Genomic DNA, 27,311 nt, shown 5'->3' on the forward strand with positions numbered 1-27,311 from the left:
AGACAGGTGGGGAAGAAGCTGCATCCCGTAGTCTGAGGGGGATGAAGAAAGACTACAAGGCCCTAGGACGGTTGGTGAAAGAGTCTGGAGCACAAGTTGTTTTCTCCTCCCTCCTTCCATTTTCAGGTGATGACGTGGGATGGAACAGTAGGATTCTCTCTATTAACGCCTGGCTACGAGACTGGTGCTACAGGCAGGGCTTTGGGTTCTTTGATAATGGCTGGTTTTATAAGACAACAGGCGTGACAGTGATACATGGGAAAGGTTTATGTCGTAGGGGCAAAAGGGTTCTGGGACAGGAATTAGCAGGGCTCATTCGGAGAGCTTTAAACTAGATTCGAAGGGGGATGGGGTAGTAGCTGGGCTTGCACCACTGGGGCAATGCTCTAGTGTTGAGGTAGACCAGGAGGCCTCCCATCCCCCTGGGGTGAAATCGGTGTGCTCAGCTCGCTCCCTGAAATGCCTGTACACCAATGCACGCAGCATGGGGAATAAACAGGAGGAGTTAGAAATCCGTGTTCGGTCGGGGGGCTATGATTTAGTGGCAATCACAGAGACTTGGTGGGATGCCTCGCATGACTGGAATGTGGTCATGGATGGCTATGTCCTGTTCAGGAAAGACAGGCCGCTAAGGAGAGGTGGTGGAGTTGCTCTTTACGTGAGTGAGCAGCTAGAATGTATTGAGTTCTGTCCAGGGGCGGATCAGGAGCGAGTTGAGAGTTTGTGGGTGCGAATTAAGGGGCAGGCTGGCAGGGGTGATACTGTTGTGGGTGTCTATTACAGGCCACCGGATCAGGATGAGGAGGGTGATGAGGCCTTCTACAGGCAGCTGAGAGCAGTCTCGCAATTACAGGGCCTGGTTGTCATAGGGGATTTCAACTACCCTGATATTTGCTGGGAGGCCTACTCAGCCAGCCATCCTCAGTCCAGGAGGTTCCTCCAGTGCATTGATGATAACTTCCTGATGCAAATGGTGGATGAGCCAACTAGGAGAGGAGCGCTGCTGGATCTGATCCTCACTAACAAGGAGGGTCTGGTTGAAGAGGTGAAGGTTGAGGGCAGCCTTGGTTGTAGTGACCATGAGATGGTAGAGTTCAGGATCTCATGTGGCAGGAACAGAATAGCTAGCAGAATCTCAACCCTGAACTTCAGGAGGGACAACTTTGGCCTTTTCAAGCAATTGCTAGGGGAAATCCCATGGGACAGGGTACTAGAAGGTAAGGGGGCCCAAGATAGTTGGTTAGCATTCAAGGACTGCTTCTTCCGAGCTCAAGATCAGAGCATCCCAACAGGTAGGAAGTCAAGGAAGGGTACCAGGAGACCTGCATGGTTAAACAGGGAACTGCTGGGCAAACTCAAGTGGAAAAAGAGGGTGTACAGATCGTGGAAGGAGGGGCTGGCGACTTGGGAGGAATATAAGTCTGTTGTCAGAGGATGTAGGGAGGCAACTAGGAAAGCTAAGGCCTCCTTGGAATTAAACCTTGCAAGAGAGGTCAAGGACAACAGAAAGGGCTTCTTCAAATACATTGCAGGTAAAGCCAACACTAGAGGCAATGTAGGCCCACTGATGAATGAGGTGGGGGTCCTGGAGACAGAGGATAAAAAGAAGGCGGAGTTACTGAATGCCTTCTTTGCCTCTGTCTATACTGTTGGAGGCTGTCCTGAGGAGCCCCGGACCCCTGAGGCCTCAGAAGAAGTCAGGATAGAGGAGGAATCTGTCTTGGTTGATGAGGGCTGGGTCAGGGACCAATTAAGCAACCTGGACGTCCATAAATCCATGGGCCCTGATGGGATGCACCCGCGGGTGCTGAGGAAGCTGGCGGAAGTCATTGCTAGGCCACTCTCCATCATCTTTGCTAAGTCGTGGTCAAAGGGAGAGGTACCTGAGGACTGGAGGAAAGTGAATGTCACTCCAGTCTTCAAAAAGGGCAAGAAGGAGGACCCGGGTAACTATAGACTGGTCAGCCTCACCTCCATCCCCGGAAAGGTGATGGAGCAACTTGTTCTTGGTGCTGTCTCTAGGCACATGAAGGATAGGGGGATCATTAGGGGCACTCAGCATGGCTTCACCAACGGGAAGTCATACTCAACCAACTTGATAGCCTTTTATGAGGATGTTACCCGGTGGATAGATGATGGTAAAGCTGTGGATGTGGTCTATCTCGATTTCAGTAAAGCGTTTGACACGGTCTCCCACAGCATCCTCGCAGCTAAACTGGGGAAGTGTGGTCTGGATGATCGGGTAGTGAGGTGGATTGTGAACTGGCTGAAGGAAAGATGCCAGAGAGTAGTGGTCAGTGGGACAGAGTCCAGTTGGAGGTCTGTCTCTAGCGGAGTCCCGCAAGGGTCGGTTCTGGGACCAGTTCTATTTAATATATTCATTAATGACTTGGATGAGGGAATAGAGTGCGCTGTCAGCAAGTTCGCTGATGACACAAAACTGGGAGGAGTGGCTGACGCGCCGGAAGGCTGCGCAGCCATTCAGAGAGACCTGGACAGGCTGGAGAGTTGGGCGGGGAGAAATTTAATGAAATATAGCAAGGGCAAGTGTAGAGTCCTGCATCTGGGCAAGAACAACCCCGTGTACCAGTACAAGTTGGGGGCAGAGCTGTTGGAGACCAGCGTAGGGGAAAGGGACCTGGGGGTCCTAGTGGACAGCAGGATGACCATGAGCCAGCAGTGTGCCCTTGTGGCCAAGAAGGCCAATGGCATCCTGGGGTGTATTAGAAGGGGTGTGGTCAGCAGGTCGAGAGAGGTTCTCCTCCCCCTCTACTCTGCCCTGGTGAGGCCGCATCTGGAGTATTGTGTCCAGTTCTGGGCCCCTCAGTTCAAGAGGACAGGGAACTGCTAGAGAGAGTCCAGCACAGAGCCACCAAGATGATTAAGGGAGTGGAACATCTCCCTTATGAGGAGAGGCTGAGGGAGCTGGGTCTCTTTAGCTTGGAGAAGAGGAGACTGAGGGGTGACCTCATTAATGTTTATAAATATGTAAAGGGCAAGTGTCAAGAGGATGGAGCCAGGCTCTTCTCAGTGACATCCCTTGACAGGACAAGGGGCAATGGGTGAGGCCTGTGTCTGAGGAATTATTGTCTCCAGAAATCATTGGAGAAACAGCTTTGTGCTATTACTTGTCCAGAGACTTTGTCCAGGAAAAGATAGTGCATCATCATAAAAAAATCCAAACAGAATAACAAAATAATCTAGACACGTATGAATGCATCAAAAAAAATCTCATTACATTGTCTGGTACACCAGAGATCATAGAATCATAGAATGGTTTGGGTTGGAAGGGACCTTAAAGATCATCTAGTTCCAACCCCCCTGCCACAGGTAGGGACACCTTCCACTAGACCAGGTTGCTCAAAGCCTCATCCAATCTGGCCTTAAACACTGCCAGGGAGGGGGCAGCCACAGCTTCTCTGGGCAACCTGTTCCAGTGTCTCACCACCCTCAAGTAAAGAATTTCTTCTTAAGATCTAATCTAAATCTACCCTCTTTCAGTTTAAAACCATTACCCCTCATCCTATCACTATCTGCCCTTGTAAAAGCTCCCTCTCCAGCTTTCCTGTAGGCCGCCTTCAGGTACTGGACGGCGGCTAGAAGGTCTCACCAGAGCCTCCTCTTCTCCGGGCTGAACAACCCCAACTCTCTCAGCCTGTCTTCATAGGAGAGGTGCTCCAGCCCTCTGATCATCTTCGTGGCCCTCATCTGGACTCACTCCAACAGCTCCGTGTCCTTCTTATGTTGGGGGCCCCAGAGCTGAACACAGTACTCCAGGTGGGGTCTCACGAGAGCAGAGTAGAGGGGGAGGATCACTTGCCTTGACCTGCTGGTCATGCTTCTTTTGATGCAGCCCAGGATATGGTTGGCTTTCTGGGATGCAGCTGCACACTGCCAACTTATGTTGAGCTTCTCATCAACCATCACCCTCAAGTCCTTCTCCTTGGGGCTACTCTCAATCCATTCTCTGCTCAGCCTGTATTTATGCTTGGGATTGCCCTGACCCATGTGCAGGACTTGGCACTTGGCCTTATTGAACTTCATGCAGTTCGCACAGGCCCAGCTCTCAAGCTTGTCAAGGCCCCTCTGGATGACATCCCTCCAGCATGTCGACCACACCACACGGCTTGGTGTCATCGGCAAACTTTCTGAGGGCGCACTCAATCGCACTGTCCATGTCACTGACAAAGATGTTAAACAGGACTGGTCCCAATACTAACCCCTGAGGAATGCCACTTGTCACTGGTCTCCACAGATGTTTAGTATTGTCTAATTTCAGTACTTGTTGCATTAAAATATCAACTGGTTTTGAATAACAAAAAGATAATTGTTGCAAAAACCCCCAAACTCTCATCAAATATATGTTAAGCTGAATGCATGAAGTGGAAGCGGGGGGAGAAGTCAGAAGTCCAGACAGAAGCTTTGTAGGATCAGAGACCACTTGCTGATCTTGTAGCTCTGTGACCTTCTGAGCTACGTCAAACCATGTTCTCCACAGGGCAAGACTGTAGCAGCTTTCCTTAAAACATGGCTTACAAATGTGTCTTTTGTTATGAGTGACGTGAGAAGGCAAAAGGGGAGAGGGGAGATAACACAGCCTGAGGCAGAGCAATTTTTTCTACCCAGAGTATGAGTGCTCCCTGCTTTCAGGTTGGTGAAAAAGGCATAAAAAATGATAAATCAGAACTGTTGTCCTTACAATCTCTTTTTGACTTTGACAGAAAGATGGAAAGTAGCATTACAAATAAGTTTCAAAATATTGTTCACATTCCCCTACCCTCCCAGAGAATGACTGGAATAACATATTATACTAGTGATTTACAGGTTAATAACTGTAATAATTTTTCATCCATGTTAATAAATAGACTGCCTGTATTCAAGTTAACGAAGTATAAGCAGCAATAGCTTTGATTTAGCAATGTTATTTCTTAGGAGCGTGCACCTTAAGTATAAAGCTTTTTGAATTTTGGCTTGGAAACGATGCATCCACCCAAGGAAAGAAATAATTTGATTTTTAGCTGGTTAGGAGAAAATCACAGAATAACTATGTCCTTAGAAAGGCTTTTGATGTTGTATTAAATAAATTAAAATAGATTATAGTGAAATTGTTATATTGGGGATGCATAGATGAGTGAAATATTACTTTTAAATAGTAATTAGCCATCTTTCACTCTTAAAATATGGAACCGTTCAAGCACTACCTACCCAGGCCCAGTTTTCTTCAAAAGTTAAAGTTTTGGATAATGAACTGGAGTAATATAATCTGAAAGGTGTCACAAACCCTTTTGAAGGACTAAATTAGAATTCAAAGCATCTTGACAAGTTGGAGAAATGGTCTAAAATCTGAAGGAAACAATTAGTACAGGTAGATGCACATGAGGTTCATGGTGGATTATGGATTAAATGTGAGTCAACAATGTGAGGCTATTGCAAACTGACAAAACTTATATGCAACCTATGGGACATGGTTATTGTACTCTTCTCACTGCTGGTCAGATCTGAGCTGATGCTTTTGGCACTGCAACTGAAAGAGATGGAGATAACTGGGGAAGGACCCCAAGGAGAGCAACAAGTATAGAGACGGTTTAATGTGCATATAAATGAGATGTAAAAGTTGAAGGTTCTCTACCATGTCTCTTCTAAAAAAGAAGATTGAAAGGAGGTAAACTGACAACTTTCCAGTGAGGGATAGCACATGCTCATCTGTTCCTTCTGACCACGGTGGAAAGAAAAAGAAGAAATCTGCTTAATTTCCATCAAAAGCCATTCAAGTTAGCCATTAGGAAAAGCTTGTCTTTCTGCAAAAACACTGAACAATATGGGATGGCATGGAATTTCCCTATTTAAAATGTTTCCAATAGGTATTAAATCATCACTGACAGATGTCCGTTCTTGTCAGTTTGAATTTATCCTTCTGCAGAAGTATAGACCAGATGACCTCTAGAGGTCCCTTCCAGTTCTTCACCTCTGCAAAGCTATAGGGAGCTCTGAGCTAGCAGGCAAAGGAAACAGCAACAGCTACTGAGTAACAGCTCACTTTGCTGAGATTTTTTTCATCCCTGCCACTGGCATACATCCACGTTCTGAATTTACATGCTGCTGAATCGGATCCAAATAAGTGTCTACACATAGTTACAAATACGTCCTGTAAGCCAAAATAATTGTTTCTTTTAATATGAATCATCTTGAAGAGCATTTTATTATTATAAATGAGAAAGTTTCTAAAAATATATTATGCCCTATTTGGCATGGTATTATAAAAATACCATGATATTAGATTTGAAAATGTCCCCTCCATGCCAAGTCTTACCCAAGTTGACCGGCGTATCTGAGGGCAGAATTTGGCCTACTGTAATTAAAACCAAACGTTGTATCAGAGTTTAACTAGTGCAAAACCTTGCTTTTTGGTGTAAAGACAGTGGAAATTTCTATTGTCTTTTTTTCAGTGTTTTTGGACTGCAACAGCCCTTCCATAGGTTTAATCATATGATGGGCACAATTCAAAAGTAACGTATCTGCCCAGCATGAAAGAATAATCATGGATCAGTGGGATTAGAAAGGCAGAATTTACAGCTAGAATCGAGTTTTCCCTCCCTACTTCCTGCTCTCCATGTTTGTAAAGAACAGACCCTGATGCTAGCTGATAGAGAAATAAACCTGAAATGTGTTGATAATGCCTAATACGAATTCTGAATCACCACATGTGGACTCAACCACAAATGCTTATACATTTCTTGGCTGTTACTCTAAAGGCAATGCTGACCTTATAGCAGCCCGCTGTCAGTAGAACACACAGGGCTGGATTCTCCACCTACTAAGTTCATTTTGCGAGTCTTACAGATTGCAAAACAGTATTTTCTTTGGGAATTTTATCCCATTCTGTTGGAAATTTTACTGGTGTAATAGTGACAGAAGACTGGCATGGGGTAATCACTCCATGTTAGCTAGAAAGAGATTTTTTTGATCAGCATTACAATAAGGTAAATAGGTGGAGTAAGAAAAGGAGGACAGGGAAGAGATAAAGATATGTCAAAGTAACGAAAAGAAAATTTGAAAGAGTGAAGCTCCACCATGTTACATTCCCCATTTGGAACTAGATTGAAGTCCCAACAATCTCTGCCATTTTAACTTGAAGCATAATACAGCAATTTAGAATAAGAGATGTCTTTCCCCTTGAGTGTCTTTGTGCTTGAAAAGGAGTCTCTGTTTCAAGATTTAATAGGGCAAACTTACACTGAGTACAAGGAGAAGGGTAGACCCCTTCCATTGTATTATATTTGCTTGTTCCATCAGGAGGGTTGAATCTGCTAAGTGAATGAGGAAATGATCCCTGAGGACCATAGGACTTCTCAACAGAAATTATATCCTAACATCTGCTTGGCATGGTTTTCCCATGGGCTGTGTTATTGCCCTTATTGGGGAGTTTTCCACAACCCTGTGGAGAATAAGAATAGGCTTGGTGCTGTTTGGTTCAAAGCATACTCCCAGCACTGCCATGGTTTGGGCTTGGCTCAAAAGAATAAGTTTTAATGGGACTGACTCTCAGAACTACATCTTTATATTTGGAAAAGTATATCTGGAGGCATTATCTAAGTACTTTTTTTCATGGGGGACAGTTGTTGGAAGCAAGCTGGCCCAGGACATCATAGCTCTGTTTTCTTGGCTTACAAAGCCGCTTTCCTCAGTACCCAGGATGGGTGGCAAACCAGGTAGAAGACTGTGAGATAAAAGCGTAAAAGTTATAACCTTTGGTCCACTGTGAGCTAGAATTTTATAAAGGAATATTATAGGAATAGTTCTTCAAGCTGAAAACCAGACTCTGCTTTCAAAATAGGTGTCAATTTGGCATTCAAGCGAGCAGCAAACATAATTGTGAATACACTGCAACTGTGAAGACACCCAAAGTCATGTGCTAAATGACAGAGACTATTTACAAAAATTTCTATGGTACTTGCCAATTTTCAAAACTGTTCTAGAACTTCATTAGAATTTGATTTTATAGCTTGAAAAATAGGCTTAGCAAGCCAATTAGCATATCATTCACCTTCTATACTGCCAAAAATGGTAACTTGTCATATCTAGAATAGCATAGCATAGCATAGCATAGCATAGCATAGCATAGAATAGAATAGAACAGAATAGAATAGAATATTTCAGTTGGAAGGGACCTACAAAGATCATCTAGTACAACTGCAAAATCTGACCCAATCCAAAGGCAGCTATTCGAAGTATTTGCCTTTCATAGATCACATCTATGCTTCAGAAACAATCCAGATCATAAAACTTAATTAAAATTTTGCCTGGTTTGACCACTCTTGAATGAAAAATATTGAAATAGACACAGCAGAACCAAGGTAGTTGGCCTGGGATACTATTAGATGTACTCATTCATAACGAAGAGAAGTAAAAAAGTTAAATGATATTTTATGTTCCTGTTTCTATTCTGTATTGTTTGTGAGAAGGCCAAGTCCTCATTCAAAAAATTTCTCTCAAAAATACTGATGGGCAAAAGTCAACCGGTAAAAAAAAGGTTGTATGGGAAAAAAAATGAGACATACTAACAGACTATTAAATCCTTAAAGATAAACAGAGACTGATATCAGAAACTGATAAAAGAATCTGACTAGTAGTACAAATACAGCAGCACTGAAGGAATTCAAAAGAATTCCTGAATCCCCTAGATATATGTAAAAGGATATGACAGGCAATGTAGGGTGTCCATATCCCATACATTGAACTAGGAGTGCTAGAAGATAGAAGGGGAGGGGAAGTGGAGGAGGATGAGAAGTTTCAGCAGTAGATTATATTAAGACTTGGAAAGATGCCTCTTCTAAGCCATATTAAATACAGAAAAGGTCAACATTTTTGGCATTCAGGCCAAACCTAAATGAGAAGGGTTAGTACTGTGCAACCCCTGTAATATGCTGTCAGCTCTTTAGCAGCTAGAAAAGATGTTATCAGTAGAGGCAAGAATGCAGAGGAATGTTCTTGGAGGCTTAAAGCAGATAAAAGAAAGAAATAAGACGTCACTTTATATTTTTTTCCTGAGGTCAAAAAGATCTAGCAAATACACAAATTTCATAAAATAGATGCCTGAGCAGAAAATTTTATTCTGAAGGGAATGAAGAAAAACAAAAGATATCCTTTGAAATAGCTAGTCAGTCCACCAAAACTATTTATCTCTTGACATCCTGAAAGCAGTCAGGATGCCAGTGATGTGCAGCATAGCTGGCATAAATACATGATTGGCCATGTGATATCCAGATACGATAGTCTAGTCATAGTAAACGGAGAGGTGGAAAGAAGACACAGAAGAACGTAAGACAGAATTAACCAAGCTCCTCAGATTTACTCCTCTGTGTAGTCTTAAATGAAAATCGTATATTTAAATGGCATCCTTTTGCAAGCCTGGAGATACAAGGCAAAGGTAACACTGTCAGCCCACACTCTTTAGCAGAGCATGTGGAAGTGTCTTGGTTCACAATAACTAACCAAGGCTCACTGAAAGAAGCAGCATCATTACAGTTGCTTTATTAGGATAATAATAATCCTAATTATAGAAAAAAATGTATTTTTATATTGCCTAATTAGCACAAAAGTGGCCCAGAGTCTGGAACTATATTTCAGCCACTGCCCTTAAATGGAGTGCGTAGTAGGTTACAACAGCTAGACCTTTGCTTCTATTTTATTGCCTCAGTCACAAGGTTTTAAGCTCTATTTATACAAGTGGTTTGAGTTATAAAACACACATTATTACTTATGAGTAATTGAAAATAGCCTCCCAGACAAACAGAGATCTGGCCACCTGAACTGTAAGTTTGCCTAGCAAAACTATAATTTGATAGGTGTGAGACAAATGGTAGATATCCGGCACTAATTCTTCTGCATGTCATTTGATACAAAGATGTAAGGAAAACAGTAGCAGAAGTATACACAGTTATTTTGAGTTTAAGTCCCTAGGAAAATTATTGGGAAATTGCAAATGTCTCCCATTAACTTTTTAACTTTATTTGTATGTTTTCAATTTAGCTGACAAGCTCCTCCTTTTCAGGTCCTCCAGGAATGTGTAGAAAAATAAGGTACTTGATAAAATGTTTCCATGCAGAATTTGGTTTCAGCTATGCAGTAAAATGTACACACTTGAGGGCAGACTTAGGCTTTTTGCTCTTTAGGCTGGTGGAAACTGAAAACTTTAGAGAAAAAACGCTTTGCTTTTTTAATAATGCACCTTACATACTTAAGGAGAAGTAAGTATGGAAGTTAAATTTGCAAGAAGAAAGAAAAATATTCACATTAAAAGGGGTAAAGAAATTTCTGAGTCTTCTAACAACGAATGACTCAGGACTTAATCCTGCTGCCTTTGAAATCAAAGCAAATCATTTAAATCAAATTGGATCTCCTTCTAACACAGGAATAAGGGCAAGTACATCTGGAGTAACTCGAATGAAACCTATCCCAAAAGTGTGGAATCTTCTGCAGCTACAGAGAATTGCAGCCACCTTTAAGCCATCTTCTGTTTGTGGTAAGCCTGGGTAAAATTTTCAAAGTCTGCTGAGTGTCCTTGAAGTCTCACTTCTTGAAGAGACTTAGGCACTTCAGAAACTTTTACACCATACTTCTTTCCAAATCACTTTTGTGTGTTTGCCTCCAATATATGCCTTTTAAATTGATGCCATGAGTGCACTTTGTACTGGAATGCATCTGGCAGCCGGCAGTATAAATAGCTGCTCTGCTTAATCACAAAAGGAACGTTGTTTTCTTTTAGACACCTAGCATCATCAATATAAAAATCCTGTTTCAGAAAGTTTCAAATTCTGAAATTTACGTGTTCATATAAATACTTCCAAATACGTATTCTAGCAGATGAAGTATGAATTTAAGATAAATGTCAAAAACCAGTATTTGTGTTTTCTTTGCTGCAGGGAGTGGCTTTCAGTAAAAACTAGGATAATAGATCTAAATCTCCATAATCTGCATGGTTGCACATCATGCTAGCAATTGTTTTAAGTGGAACTTCCCTTCAATTCCAGAGAAAAGCCTGCTTTCAAATCTTTGTCATGATATTGCTCTACCCCAGTTAATATTTCTCACCATGAGTATTGCAAGCTGTGCTGTAGAAGGCAACCCACTAAACCTTAGAACAGCTTGGAAGGGAAATGCTGCCGTCACTACTTTATAGACAGCTGAATGGAGTCAGAGAACAAGCTATATCCCTTTGTGCTCTCCATCAGACCATACTGAACATCACAGAGTTAACTTTTCTTATTTCCTTAACTCATGCTCTGGGTAATAGAATTTTGTGTGTATGTCCACACAGCCCATGAACCCCCTTAAAACCTAAAGAAGATGCTTTCACTGATTAACAATAAACATTTTATGTTTTGACCATTCTAAGCATTTCTCAGTCTACACGATGAGTAAGACTTGAGCAGAGTTCGGCTAAGCAAGTACAATTGGCACTAACATCAACTCTATTCTACCGTGTGGCAGTAGATTAACATGGTATCCGCATACCACTAACATTGAGCGGATCTGGGGGCGACAGCCTGTTGCGCAGAGCGTTTCCTGGGCTGAAGCATCCGTCCTGTTTGGAAGTGTTCAGGGCCAAACCCTGCAGCCCTTGCTGAGGCACGGTTCCAGCTGGCTTCATCAGTGGCGTCGCCTGAGTCAGGGCTTCTGGGGCTCTCTTGCTGATGGGAGCACCACCTCTAGCCCTCTCCTGCCAGAGCCCGCAGGAGGCAAATGCCTGTGGTCTTCAGGACCACCTAGGGGGCTCGGCGACAACAGCACTGTTGCAACGTGTGCTACATGCTGCTTTTAATTAGCCACAGAAGAACTTTTTCAAACAGAACAGGGTGAAATTTTCCCTCTTGGAAAAAATGCTGAAACGTTTAACATTTCAAAAACTCTTTGGGAGCCTCACTGAACTTCAGCAGGGCACAAGCTTGAAAGGCGTGGTTTTCCTTCAGCATTGCAAACATCTGAGACAAGGAGGCACTGAAGCTTGACTTCCAGACCAACTATTTTCCAATAAGCATCTGAATGTGTTATTTGAACAAACTTTTTTAGGTTTTTAAAGTTTGCCCACCCGTCCCTCAACTGCTCTGCTCTCCAAAGCTCCGTGGTTATTTAATACAGTAGCATTCTGAAATCATGCTGGTGAAGCAGGGCAGTATGGCTTAGTCGCCATATGGTGATCCAAACTGTACTGCACATGACGGAACACACACTAGAACCACATTTTCTATTTGCGGTATTCTGTTTCAGAAATCAAACTGTGTACATGAGCTCAGTTTGCTGTCATCAGTACCTAACCTTAAGAAGACTACTAAATGGTCTGGACAGCTCTGAACACCAGAGCTGGGGTTACACCATGCTACGCACACCTGGGCACAAGGGTGACCAGGGCAGGTGGCACCATAGCTCTGGTGTTGAAGTCCTTCGGCAAGTTTTAGGTCTTTTTCACTGGTGAGAAGAGAGCATAATTTGGATCCTCTGGAGATTAGTTGTGCAGGACATGGTTTCTCCAGCCCAAATCACAGACCACTCTCCAGATGATGTATCCGAGCTATCAATCTGCATTCTCTTTGTAGTCAATAGAGAAAAGATTCGTCTATGATTTACTTTACACGACTACTTCATGGAGGCATTAACCATGCTCTCAAAGTGCCTCCTCTTCTGTACTGACTATAAAGTCCATGACTAATTCACATGCTGACAACTAGAAAACAGTTGTGTGAAGTTATGAACGAGGAATATGTCCTCTTTGTATAATCTTCTGAGAATGCCCCATTAAGGAGGCTAGGATGACTAGCTCAGATATTGACACCTACAGTGAAGACATCTATATTTATCTAGATTCATCTGTTCCATGTTTGGCCACATTCACCACTTTTCCTCACCAACCACCACCCTCACAGCTCCTCCTTCCAGCTTTTTTCCCCACCTCAAAACTCCACCTCCTGCTTAAGAAGCGCAGACTACATATGTACATGATATACCCCTTGCTATTGTCAAAAACCCCTTCCTCTCCTCCTCTGTCAGATTTATATCTCAGCTGATCTCTGAATTTAACAAAAGCTCTCCAAGACTTCTTCTTTTGTCAGTCTCATTCCCCACAGAATGCCATTTCTTCTAACACTTTGGACTACTTTGGACTGCCATTACCAAGCATTTTCTAGCTATTCAAAATCTTATTCACACACTCACTGGGAGAAGACACTCCTGACAGGAGAATAAAATACCTGTTTTTTTTTGTTATCAGCTCCTAGAGTAAACAACCACAGTTGTACCCAAACTGATGCTTTTGCAAGGCTGCCACAAAGAATCACACCACTTAAGTTTCGGTGCCTACAGAAGGCTATTTGGATAGGAAAAAAATACCATTTTCTAGTCTTTTGACTAGAGGCAATTTTGTTGCTACCTGTGCTGCCTGGACCTAGAAGAGATGTATTTGAGCCTTTGAGTTCTCCTAGGTTAGACCTTCTTTGGGTAAATATTCAATAGGACACAGAGTTCTGTCAGAAAAAAAAAAGTCTCATTCTTTCTACTAATAGACAAGTACTCATTCTCACCAGTGGTTCCTCTCAGTTCAGGGACTGGACACAGCCCAGTAGGAATAGGGAACAGAAAGGGCACTTTAAGTACCACTGTCTGTCTCAGGATGAGTCACAGAAATGGAAAGAAACATCAGCAAAGTGTGACGGGGCATCCTGGGCCTCAGACCCTACCACAGCAGTTACAGGACCTGCACTTTTTCTTTAAATAAAGGTACTTCTTTTAGTGGGGTGAGAAGGACAAAACAAAATGAAAAAAAAAAAAGGTCAGTGACCAGAGCTAATACAGCTTTTCTGTCTGTAAGGTATCTCAACAAATGGAGAAAGAAGGAATGATGCTGCTTATATTCATTGTGTCAAATGACTTTATATATCCCTCTATATGATGCATTACAAAAGGCTGCTGAGTAGCTTTTTGCAAATGATATGCTATAGAGGAAGTCACAATGACTACAATAAAACCAGGAAAGATTTCTATGGAGCAAGATGATGTAGCTGTAAATAATAAATAAAGAGAAAGTAAAATCATGCTTACAATGAGAACTGGAACTTGGAAATAAGAGGTGTGGAAACCTTCATCTAAAATACGAAGCCAAAGTATTTCTGACCTTTTAGAAAGCCTAGATAACATAATTACACTTATTTATTTGCCTATCCTGGCATTTTAAAATGTGTGTGCAGAAAGTGCTAAAATACCACAAAAGAGCTTATGTCATAATTTTTCTGGCAGATCATGATCAGGGAAATACCAGAAATATCATGGGACATTTTTCTTACATTTGCAAAGTGAAAAAAAAACCAGCTCAAGTTCTGCAACTAGTGCTGAGTTAATACCTGTGATCTGAGGTTTCTTAGAGTTGAGCAGACAATTTCCTGATATTATTAATATACTAAATCAAGATGAGAGATGGCAGATCTAACAGTAAAATGCCAGGGACTGTAAAACAGAAAGTCTGGGTTACTCTCCTTTTCCATCACTGTCTGGCTCTGGGACCTTGTGAAAGAGCACTTTCTCTCTTCAGTTAGCTTTCCCCTTGTGAAACAGGGACAATAGCACTTTCCCACTCAACACAGTGAATATTATTGTGTGTAATATGCATTCTTTTCACCAAATATGAGGATACTTGCAAATATTTTGATGAGTAAAAGATAATTAATCTTCTTGACCCATCTCTTGGGTCATGTTATTATTTGATTTGATGGCATTTTTTATGTATGAAACAATTCTTTTCAAATTGGACAGTTTCAGTCATCCTAAATATTTATTGCTTCTGTAGTCACTTATCCCTGTCTTTAATTATTGATGTTTTCTAAAATATAAATTTTTAATAATGTCTGATAAAAGCATGAAAAAAAAGAACTGATTTTAATCTAAATCCAGGACAATAGGCATTTTTTATACAAGAATCTTTTCGCTAAAATCCCTCAATGATATTTGTGTTCAGAGAACCTGGAGTCCCAGAGCCAAAATAACCTACCATTTGAGATGCAGCAGTCTAGGCTCGTTACTCAGAGAAACAACCACAAGGTGGAGATGTTACAAGCTCTTACTACCAAATACAAGGCATAGTGCCTAATACGGATTTTTCCAGTTTTTATCTGGGGAAATAAGATCGTATTTTAAATTACAACTGTCTCTAGTTAACAATTATAGTGCAATAAAAGTAAAGGCAGTCTGTTACAGCAAAATAATTAAAAGGAAGGCCATTTCTATCTTGACCTTGAAATTAGTTCCTCATATTTTATAAAATTTAATGATACTAATTCAATTATTTCTTTCTATGAAGGAAGATGATTTATGCTAGTGAAATAAATTGTGTATTTGCTAATTATATAGCTAGACTGCAAGTCAGCTTTGCACAGTCATCTAAATATCCCTTAAGACCTTCACACAGCCATGCAGAAACCATCTTGACTTTGTAGGAGGGAGAGAATCAGAGAGAGAATGAGAGCACAAGCTGGAGTGTGCTGTATTTCAGCTCTGATGTAGACATCTGTACGAGTGAATGCCACCACCTGTCGCAGTATCAACACCATAGGAACTGAGGGTAAGAATTGTGTCATGCTCAGGAAATTTTCAAACAAAGTAAAAAGCAAGATTCACAATTGATCACATTTACAAGGATAAGGAAGAGAAAGAAACAATCCTGGCATTTTTATATTCTCTACCCAGCAGTCAGAGCACTATGTAGGCAAGGAAAAAGTGCATTCCTGAAAAAGTGCATTCAGTCCTTTCCTGAAATCTTTAAAGTAGAAATTTGAGTACAACATCCTGACCATCTGACCAGTTAGGAAATATTCTTACAAAATGGAAGATAATAGATTCCAAACTCTGCTTTGAATAAAAGAAGGTTGTCTAATGATTCTACTGAAATAGGTGTAGAGAAGGAATCACCACCTTCTCCTGACCTACACGATTATTGACTGCTCTTGTGAATCTAGATCCCAACTTTTAAATGATTCATCTTTACCATTTTCAAAAGCATTGATCTTTCATTGCCCACATTTTTGGTAGTACAAATATCAGAAGCAGTTTATAAGATTGCTCTAGAACATTGGAGTTCCTAGGAATGATAGGGTTTGCTACACCCATAGAACAGCCTACCAATTTCTCTCCCCTTTTGCTCCATTTTCTAAATCCCTGCTTTTTGTATAGGCTATATGTCCTGCAGGACTTCGCAAAATGCAACATACTGCTGTTGCCAGTAATCTCAAGGTTTGCAGATGCAATAAATGCTTTCTATAGGAGTGGAACTTAATCTGCCTTGGAAAACCATGACCTATCATCCTGAAGTGTTTTTACACTGCTATCTTGAGACAATTAAGTCATATGAGGTATTTTGAGACACGAAAAAAATCTTTGGGCAGTAGTACTGGCGTTATCTACATCTGTTATATTTAAAAATTCATAATCATTTAAACTTATGCCTAAGTCATCTGTTCTTTTCCTAGAGATACATTCTGATGCAGAAGGAACTAAAAAGTTCAAGAATCATCATAGTTCTACTTCTCCATAAAAAATGTTACAATGCTATATAACTGTTGGCTAAAAGTTGTGTATATGTTACATATTCATTGGTAAGAGTTGTAAATTTATGTACAGCTATAACTTCTGGAGCCAACTTCTATCAAGTTCATCCTCCAAACCAGCAAAAATTATCCCTGTGGAGTTCTCTTATTACAGAAATATTATAGCTATGTGTTGTGGGAAGTAAAGAAATGGAAATTAAAAGAAATTTGCTCCTGTGTTTCACATATGCTATTTGTGCCCCTCTGTGTTCTTCCTCTGTAGTAATTAGGATATTCTGAATTAGGATAATATGGATGTGTGTTTTATATTATATGTATATGTTTATCTATATAAAAAGTTATTTCCCTGATTCCTTTTTCAAAATAACCTGTATCATTCTTAGGATGTAAGAATCTTTATATTGCAAGCACGTTGTACAGCTTATGGTTACCCTAACAGCAGTAGTATGTTACTATTGCGAGTATTAAAGCTTAGAAATCCCCCAGACTCACTGACTTCTAATTTAAAATGCCAGATTCTTACCTCTCCTTTATGGTCTTACTGTATACATTGGTTTGACTTTACAAACTGGATAATGAAGATAGAAGAATTGCACAATACCAAAACCAGACTGTAAAATACTAACTTTAGGTGAAACACCCTCCCTTGCAGAAGCCAGAAGACGACTCATACATTGCTTAAATGTACGGTTGCAGCTGGCACTCCACACAAGTTCTCTATCAAGCCCCAGAATGAAATGCTTCTTAAAGGCTGATCCAGACAAGTAAGGAAAGGAAATAAGAAGAGAGTTACTGCAGGAAAAGCAGCATATTTGCTTTTTCTTCTTTATTTTTTCTGTTGATCTCCATATCTGGAGCATTTGCAAACACAATGGACCTAGTGGTGTCAATTTTTTCTTATTATCAGTACACAAACCCACAATTACGCATTCATTATGAGTCACTACACAATTCTGCTGTAGATAGACATTCTCTGAAAACTGAAAAATGTACCCACAGCTATTTCTAGCCCAGTTAAGGAGGCCCACTGAATATATGTCTATGTGTGTTTAGATCAGCAAAGACCCTTACAAGGCAGCAAATCCTTAAAATCAACAAAAGTGTGAGCTGGTAGCTACTGTAATTGCTAGCAGTGAGTCATGTTAACAGTGAAAAGGTGAAATATGGCCTGTTTTATTATTATTATGAGGGGCTATAGCTAGATTCAGCTGAAGAATATAGGGCTCATGGGAAGCCTCATAAACACTGACATAATCAAGTATTGGTTTTAATACAAATTCATAAATTTTTATAGGTGTTGAGTTGTCAGGCAGATAATATATGACCAAACTCTGGATAAAGTATATGGAAAAAAAGCATTCCAGAAGGACTGCAAATATAATATGATACAATGCAATGCTACTGAGGACCGCAGCTTTCTTGGGACCACAGCTGCGAGCGAAGGGGTGCACAAAGCATTCTAGCCGGTGCCTTTGGAGGGCTGGCCTGCCTCCTGAAAGCCTTCTGTACTCAGAGAAAGCTTCCTTGAAACTGTTAACAAAAGCTAGCAGAGAAAAATGAGCAGCAAACATACTGAGTGTATTTTTCACAGAATTTCTTCTTTTACTAGTGGCAACATTTCCCTTATAAAGAAATAAGAATAGGGATGGACTGATTGGAAGGTTTACCAAAGGAAGAGATGGGGCTTTTCTCCAATAAGCCAGAAAGCTGAACTTGGTCCAGAGAAGGAGTGTTTTGTTCGCAGCTACTAGTCATGTTTCCCCAGTTACCAGAGAAATATCATCCACTGTGCAAGAAACATCCCTTGTAAAAGATGTCAGCAGAAGGAGCACAGATCACCTACTTCTCAGCTTTAGGAGCAGGCTCTCTAGCTCCACAGTCAACACATGCAATGAGTGGGTTGGAGGAAGATTCAAACTGCTGCAGCTCATGCTTACAATGACTGGGGGAAAAAAAAGCCTGAATGACCAGCGCAGCAGCCAGTTTTACCATTGTGCCTGCACAGATGGCTGCAGCTTCTCCCTGACTCCCACATAGAAGAATGTAAGACAGGGGCCCCTTTCCTCCTCTTCTCCATCTCTGCTCTGCTTCCTTTGTAACCCCCTCCTCGATACTGCAGCTTGCTGGCCATCAGCCACTCGCTGTTTCCCTGTGGGCAACTACAACTGCTGTTGCAGGATGGGGGGTGTCTTGCCAATTGTGAAATATTATATTCTGACATAACATAATCTTTCCATGTAAAATAAAAGTGCATGCAAACAGCAAGCAGAATGACTAATAAAATGAAAAGATTCAGGGGAGGGAGTCTAAGGAGAGAAATTCTAGCCTTGTTCAGATCAATGGCAGAATTCCCACTTTTTTCAGTGAGCCAAAATTTCACCCCAGATATTCATAATCCTTTTCAGCTACATTTTAGATGGCTAGTTTGGCAAATTCTACAGTGCTTCATGCTGTGTGTATAACTTCAGGGTTTATATTCAAGTGATTAAGTTTGGAGCCCTTTTACTTTGGTTACATATAAATTCCAGACTAAGAATTATTAGTGCATGTGACAAATCATTTTTTCTAAGAAATACTATCTTCTTGGTGCTTAGAAGAGGTAACATAGGTTTTGAGATGGCTACAAACACTTTAAGATGTTGGTACCCCAGGCTCATCATGAACTTTACACAACTAAGGGCTTCTGTCTTGTCTCGTGTAGTCCATTGCCCTACGTCTGTCCCAGATCAACACACTGATTGCCCCCATGTAGTGGGTCCCTGACACTCCAAGATCCTGGATGCTACATGGCAGCATCCACTCCAGTCTTCAGCCTTTGTTGCCTCTTCTTCTGAAGGCACTGTAAAGACCCATTTAAACCTAGAAGTGATGCTGTAATTCCCTCTGATGAAGACTTTACATTTTGATCAGCGTCAAAGATAGATTTGCCACACTGACCTGCCCATACACAAACCTCATCATGCGCCATGACAGTTCAGTGCACCCACTGCATTGAGCTTTGTTGGTGCTCAAGCACATTAACAGATACATGTCAGGACAGCACAGAGAGAAAGAGGCATCCAGGGATCTCTGGAAGTTATCTGGATCTATACAAATCCCTCACTGTATTAAGTCAAAAGGAACCCAACTTTTAGAGAAAATGCTTCCCACTCTTAGGAAGTTTGGCTGGAAACAGAATTGAGGAGAAAAACTGAGTCAGGTTACCTGATTCATTTTGCAATACATCACATGCCATGGTGCTGTCTTCAGTACAAAATGCTTAGCAGCCTTTGGTAAAACTGTGCAGGAGCAAATAATTCATAGAATCATAGAATGGTTTCGGTTGCAAGGTACCTTAAAGATCATCTAGTTCCAACCCCGCTGCATACCTAAGTTTGTGTTCTTTTAATAACTAAGTTTCTTTGATGAATTTGTCTACTTTGGACAGTGCTTTAATCAGTTTTTACTTCAGACTCTCTCTGAAACAACCTTATACTTTATACTCTTAAGGAGAGACAGCCTTATAATTTATACCAGTTAAATATATATTACAGTACCTTATAGCTAACATAAGCCCTTTGTTTTCCCTCAGAACATTACAGCAAGCCATATTATGAATCAATAAAATCTGCTGCCTTTTCCCCTTGTTCAACTGTATACACTTGGGGCCTGGGGCAGTGCCAAACAAAATCAACACATACCAATGGAAGTCATAAAGGAAAAAATCTTGACATCTTCTCCTGCCACTCATTTTAGCATAGTTAGTCTGGCTGGATGCATAATTTACTTTTCAGATAATGTGCTAGTTGATTACTATTGCTCACCTCTCAGAAGATTTTTGGGAAAATTCCCAAGCTCTCAGAGCTGATACTTCCATTGTGTGAATACTTGTTGTGCTACTAAATATTTGTTGTAAAACCAGCATTTTTTTTCCCTTCTTAATTTGTCCGGGAGAGAGAGTTACGCACTCTGAAGCTCATTCTGCAGGGAAACAGGAAAAAAAAAAAAAGAAAAGATAGCCATCAATCAAAAGTTTTAACCCTTCAGGAATTTCTTACTGAATGTTCATGAGAAATGGCATCGTTTAGTTTAGGACTAAAGCAAAATCACTCACACGAAACATATGTTCCATACCTAAACTGCAGCATTTATTAAATGTTGCCAACCATAGTTCACAGTGCATGTGCTTATTTTTATGGAGCACCACCTCTTCACACAAGGCTGCACTTTTGTAAGTGGACTGTCAACACAACAAGAATATTCACTTCTGAATTTCATTTTCTAGACTGTTCATACTACGACTCCTCAGAAATTAACCAGCTCTGTTCATGTTGGAGACAGTAACAAACCTTGTATTTTCAACAGAAGCTGTTTGAAGGCTTAGCCAAGGATAAAAAACAGTCAAGAAAGCTGGATCTGATCTGAGACTGATTCCTGCATTTCAACACTTCACAAGAAAACACTGAAATTTCAATGTCTGGCCAAAGTGACTGATTTAACATCCCCTGAAGTCAGAGTCTTACTCTTGAATTCAATAACACTGGACTCAGCCCATACGCCCTAATTCATATCTGCATCTCTAATTAGAAAAAAAAGCTGAAAAGTAAGTTTAAATAGTGCTCTGGAAAGGCAGGCACCAATGTACATCTCTAAATGCTTTGTATCACGGCTATGATAAGCAACCATAAGAAGAACTACAGGAAACATGATAATAACTCTAAAATAATATAATTTACAGTTTTACAGTTTGGGGAATTTCTTTTTGGAAACTAAAGTGCAATCATTTTAGGTGTTATAAATCATCAAATACAGAAACTTAAAGAAAAAATCTTCTCCCAGCAATGGCCTAACAGAATACTGTAGTTCTAATGTCTGGTTTATAGATCTGATTCTGCAACAGAGCTACTACACAGCTGCTCACACCATGGAGAGGTTACAAATGTCCTTACTAAGCATAGTTCCTCTGTCACCTTGCCAGCACTCACTGTATTTTCCTGTGGGTCCAGACCAGTCTTGTCACTGCGATACTCCTCCCATTGACTTTAACAGAACTGGAACAGCTCCATGCTAACAGGAAAAGTGCAAGCAGAAGGGGGCCTTATGTTTGTAATACATTACATTAATATTTCCTTTAAAAAACAAAACCCCATGAAAATGCAGAAAAAGTTCTTCTGATATGGTATGAAATGTCAATACAATAACTACATTGCTTCCATTTGCAAATGTGGTTTGGTTGGGCTGTTTTTAGACTGTAGCTGCACAAACAGTCCAGGTAGAGGTGAGTGAACAGTTTGTATTTTCCTAGGTTTTCATTCCCTCCCACTTTCCTTTTGTTAATTTTCCCAGTTGTCCCCATTCCACTGAAGTAGCTATAAATGGATGCATCCCTCTGCTTCTTTTGGGACTGGGCTCAAGCCCTTGAAGCGCAAACCAATATGGACACAGAAAGCCCCAAGCATACAAATAAACTGTTTTCTGACCGAATGATAGTGAGCTGCTCACCTTGATGATTCAAAAGGTTGTTTTGAATGTGTTGCATTTTTTCTCTTTGCATTTTGTAATGCTTGTACACAAGAATGTATGAGAAACCATAGATGTGGTGCAGCCCTTCTCCCAGCCAAGCAGCAGGGACCCAGCTGGGTGCAGGGCTGCTCGAAGGGCTGCCTTCACCGCAGCAGAGATGAGGAGCAACATCCCTGAGGTGACGAATGCAGCTCCTTTGTCAGCTCTTCAGCCTCTGTGAGACTGACAACCTCTTCCAGGAAAGCTCTTCATGTTTAAAATCTGCAAAAACCATACAATTGAGAGAGGGAGTAAATGCCCTTTTCTTTTTTCTCCAGAAGAGCTGACTGTAAAGCAAATCATAGGATTTTAGCAGCTAGAGCAACTGTTTTTGGTCTGTACAGCTGTACAAAGGGTGCCTCACTGATCTTTTTCACAAGATGGTGTTTAGTTAATATACACCTCAGGAGACTGCTCATGGCACTGTGATTACTTTGGAGCTGGCACCACACTACTCATTTCATACATGCTTATCTTGGTGCATTCATTGACTGGTCCTCAGACCATGCAACTCCCTCAAGGATATCGCTGTTTTGATAAAAGGCATCTGGTAACAGGGCAATGGCAGGGACTAACCAGGCCAGGTTTCTTCCGCACTGAGAACACCTGCAGATGCCAAAAGCATCTTGGGTTTTTTTAATACACCAGGACTCAAATGATCGCAAGAGATGATTCTCTAATTACACCTAGTTCTTACCACTGATAGAAACAATTCCCACTGAACAGAGAGCACAATGTACACGTGGATATTGAGCAGTAATTTATCTCCCAATCTTGCCTCTTTTTTTTAAATAAATCATGATTTTTCCATTAATTAGTCAATGTAGGCTTCTGAATAATGAGTCTCTACATGCATTTGCCATTCTAAATTTTCTGCACCTCATTAAAAAGGTTGAAGAAGTGTAGTTCTTTTTTTCCTTTCCAATTTTCTCTCCAATTGCTGTCAATCTTTACAGTCTCTTGGCAGCTGGTTCCACAAGTATCAACTGCTGTTAATATAACTGAAACATTGCCTTCAAACAAGGGAACAGAAGAAATTGTAGAAAAACCTATTTTGACTTTTTAAAGCTGTGTTTCAAAGAGTTTTGGTTTTGTTTGAAAGAGACAGAAATTCTTGGTTTATTTCAAAAAGTAACATATTCTGAATCTGTTTTTCTCTCATAATCAAGCATTTGACCAAACAAATGCCATTGGTCTCACCAGGATCCCCATGGCAGTCCCATGAATTAAGACATGTTTGGTGTGATCCTTCAAGAGCAGGATCTCAAGAAATTTTTTTTCCAGATCTTCCTCAGCTACAGCTTTATTGCTATAGGCAGCAATGAGAAAAGTTAATCTGGTCCAAGGATGGGTTTTGTGCAACGTCCTTCTGTAAGTTGCCGTTGCCAAAGGAAGCTGGGGACAGCCCTGGTGAAGGGAAGCCCGCTCTGGGCTGCAAAACAACTCTAGTCAGCATGCCCAGATCCCTGGCTGCCCGCAGTCTCCACATTTCCTGCCTGCCTCCAAGTGCCCAGGAGACCTACTGCTTCCCATCCTTGCTCTCAGCCTACTTCTTGCTGGGTTTCTCCAATTGCTGCATTTTGGGGCTGCTGCAAAAGTCCAGGGAGGCTTAAAGTCTGATACCAGTACAACTGTGCTGCTGCCTGTATGAAGGGCAGTATGCCACATATCTTCAAAACATTTACGTTTGTCAGATATACAAATGTCATCAGTTCTAGGAAAGCATTGGTGTGTCCGTCCTCAGGCAGGCCGATGAAAAGTGTCTAATCAACATTACCCTGCTGCCTTGCTGGTCTAGCAGCAGCCAACCCAGAATAACTGAGACTCTGTAGAAATTACCCACCATCTGATCCTGTGCACCTTGAAGCAAATTTGAGTATTGCCTTCTGCTATGTGGAAGCATTGGAACATTCAACCTTATTAATCATTCTTTAAAATAAATTTCTAGTGCCAGAAGGTCTTGTGGTGGATAAAAAAGAATTCATATTAAATAAAATTTAGATGTTTCCAAGAAGAACGAAAACGTGTTCAGACAGGACAAGAAGTGTTCAGACAGGATGAGAAGTAGCATGATATTTTATTACTCACCCTAGCAACTAATTCAGTGCAAACCACTGAGAGAACTCTTGAAATGCATGTGCAACTTTTACCCCACTGTAACTAATCATCACTTTGGGAGACAGTGTTTCTTGGTGCAGGATATCATTGAGATGGAAAATAAACTCTGTTTTCCACTACTGATGAATGTAGGACATATTGGGCCATATTCCAATTCTTCATTCTCTCTGAACAGTACTATTACAGTTAATCTTTTTACCCATTTCTCTGTTTTCCCTGAAGATCCCTGTATTGTAAAGTAAGAGCTATCCACCTGATTTTAAATTGTTTGTTTACAGGACTGGATTAATTGTGGAAAAGCAAGTTATTTGCTTAAACTGCCAACAACTGAAGAAGGCCCTGAAGATAAATGAGCTGTCACAGTTCCCCTGGGGCAAGATGGGACCTTTCCTTTCTCAGTTCTTTTCTCGATCTTTTCAGAATGGGTGCAACTTGGGCATTTGTTTGCACCACCTTATTGGAGCAGACCCTTGGGGAAGAGGACTAGCATGGGCGTGGCTGCAAGGATGTGCATGCCAGATCCTGGTGCACGGAGGTTCAGATGTCTGCAGGCTGGACAATGCCTTGGTCTCCAGGAAGCAGCTCTGCTGTTACCCTGTAACCACAAAAGGAGAGATCTTGCCTTGCTCTCCTCCATCGGAGCCAGTTCATACACAGAGATGGGAATTTGACTGTAAGGTTTCAGAAATCCTTAGAAGCGTTCGATCTTCCATTTTCTCATTTAGGGCAACAATTATTCTTGAACATATGGGCCAGTCCTATTGTAAATGTTAACTCTTAAAAATCAAACGTTTGACTTTAGTGAACTCTCTGTATAGATATAGCTTATTGTAATAATACTTGTGCTATTCTTTTAACATGATTATGGCCACACACCCTGCACAAAACATTGTGGTACTATTTTTATAAGCTCTTTCTTTTTTTGCAGCCAAAGACATTGGCCCTGTTTTGCACTGATAGTTGTGTAGGGCAGAGTGAAAGAAAAACCCTGCCAAGAATCTGCCTGTTATAGCTTCAAATTTATTCTCATGCCTTGTAAAGCTAAGGATCATTTGAAGACTATCTTCAAACTCCCAGGAGAGAGGAAAGTGCCTGGTGGCGTGTAAATATAGCCTAGTAAAATAGATGGGATTTTTTTTTTTCACTCTGTAAGCACGTGTACATTGTGCTCAGTTTGCAAACATGCAGCTGCATACTCTCTTTTATTTTTTTAAGCACTGGTGCTGGTTTAGGCTGGAATGAGGATAAGCACTCAAAAGATTTTCTATGTGGGCTGAAGTTTCTCCCAGAATCTGCTTTAACCCGCATGATACAATTCCAGTATGTCTGACGGAACGGTACAGGCCACGTTGGCTGCAACACTGTGAGAATAGGAAAAAATGAATTCAAGACCATCCCGATGATAACAAGGATAAAGCTTTATAACAATAACCATAAGAGCCACTGGATAAAGTGTAACTGACTGTAACCTCAGGCCCATGTCATGTTACTACGGCCAGAAAATAAAGAACATTTTGTTCCCAGTCCTTCTGTGTGTCATAACATTATTAAAGACAGATTGACTTATTTAAAAAGCACAGGATCCCTACAAATTGAGTGAAAGGCAAGTCTTTCACCAGTGGGGTACTTACCACTTGCATCAGAGCTGTATCTGCCTTCTAGTGGAAAGCACTGGGGCAGAGATGTCCTTGCCAGGCAATCACAAAACAATTGCTTCAGAGACTAAATACATTTAGTACAAAAATTTCTTGCCCTACAGCAGTCTTTTTACCCTTAAAATCCATGTACTGCCAACAAACTCAGGGCTAACACAAAAGCCAGCTCTGCATCTCAGGCTGGCTTTTTGGACAAAGTGCTGCACATGTCCTGTGCCCAGTTTGGTCAACTGATGAACAGACAAGCCTCACTCCGTGCAAATCTCAACGCTAAAGAAGACTTTTCCTCTGGACAAACTGTGCCTGTTCGATTAGAGTTTCACCATCCTGCCCTTCCACTGCCACAGCAGCTCCAGGTTCAGAGGCAGCAATGTCACAGGAACAAGCTCTCCTGAATACCACCTGGAGAGATTTATTTCCTCCCTGACTCTCCGCAGAGTAAATTGTATAAACTGTATCAGAAAACTCAGCATCTTTAAAAAACCTCACCAACCACATACACAATGGCCTTCCAAAGCTGTTTTATGTTACTTCAATGGGAACATAAGTCGTCTCCACACTCTGCAGCTATTCTTCATTTTGCTATAAGTAGGACACACTGATACCCTCAGTTAAGACAACAACATCTAATCGTAATGGGACAGTCACCCTGGTTTTGTGAGTGCCAGCACCCATACTTCATTCATGCCTTTTTATCAGTTCATGTCATTGTGCTTTACTTGGCACTTGAGAAGCTTTGAAGGGCACATTCAGAGTTGACTCTTATTCATTTACTCTTGTATAATTTTTTCCTCTCTCTGAACTGACAAAATGGAGATCTGGAAAGTGAATTGTTATTTTCATGCACTTGAAAAAGAAGCACACACAGGAAACAATTTCTGGGGAAACAGTAATAGGCAAAAACTATTTGAAAGAAATGCACCCCCTCCTGTTTTAAGTTTTTCCAGATGTTGGCCAGGTGTCCTTATCCATACATCACTGAGTGGATTAAAGCTCGATTCTGCATACTAGATATCAAATCACTTGCAGATATCCTCTGTATCATGCAGCGCTTCAACATCCACCTGGAAATTCCTCGCAGGAGTGGATCTAAGTGCTGTTTGCTTCAAGTCCACGCCAGGTTCTCACCCTCTTATCTTTCATGACTTTGTCCTTTCTTTAAGAATATCTTCATGAAAATTGTGAAGAATTTTCCAAATGTGTGTTTTCATTTGTTTTCTCTCCCCTCCTCCAGAAGTTACTTCTTTTGTGTTCGGAGAAGATTCATATTGGAAGGAATGGGAGGAAAAAAATTCTGCCAACATGTTCAGAAGGGGAATTGGCCTCTCTAGCACTGAAAGTAGCATAAGGATAAAGCAGAGCAGAGCAATACTCTACAGAAGTCAAAGCTTTCTTGCTCTTCTGCCATTTT

The sequence above is a fragment of the Nyctibius grandis genome, chromosome 1 (genome assembly GCF_013368605.1).
Source record: "Nyctibius grandis isolate bNycGra1 chromosome 1, bNycGra1.pri, whole genome shotgun sequence".
NCBI lineage: Eukaryota > Metazoa > Chordata > Aves > Nyctibiiformes > Nyctibiidae > Nyctibius > Nyctibius grandis.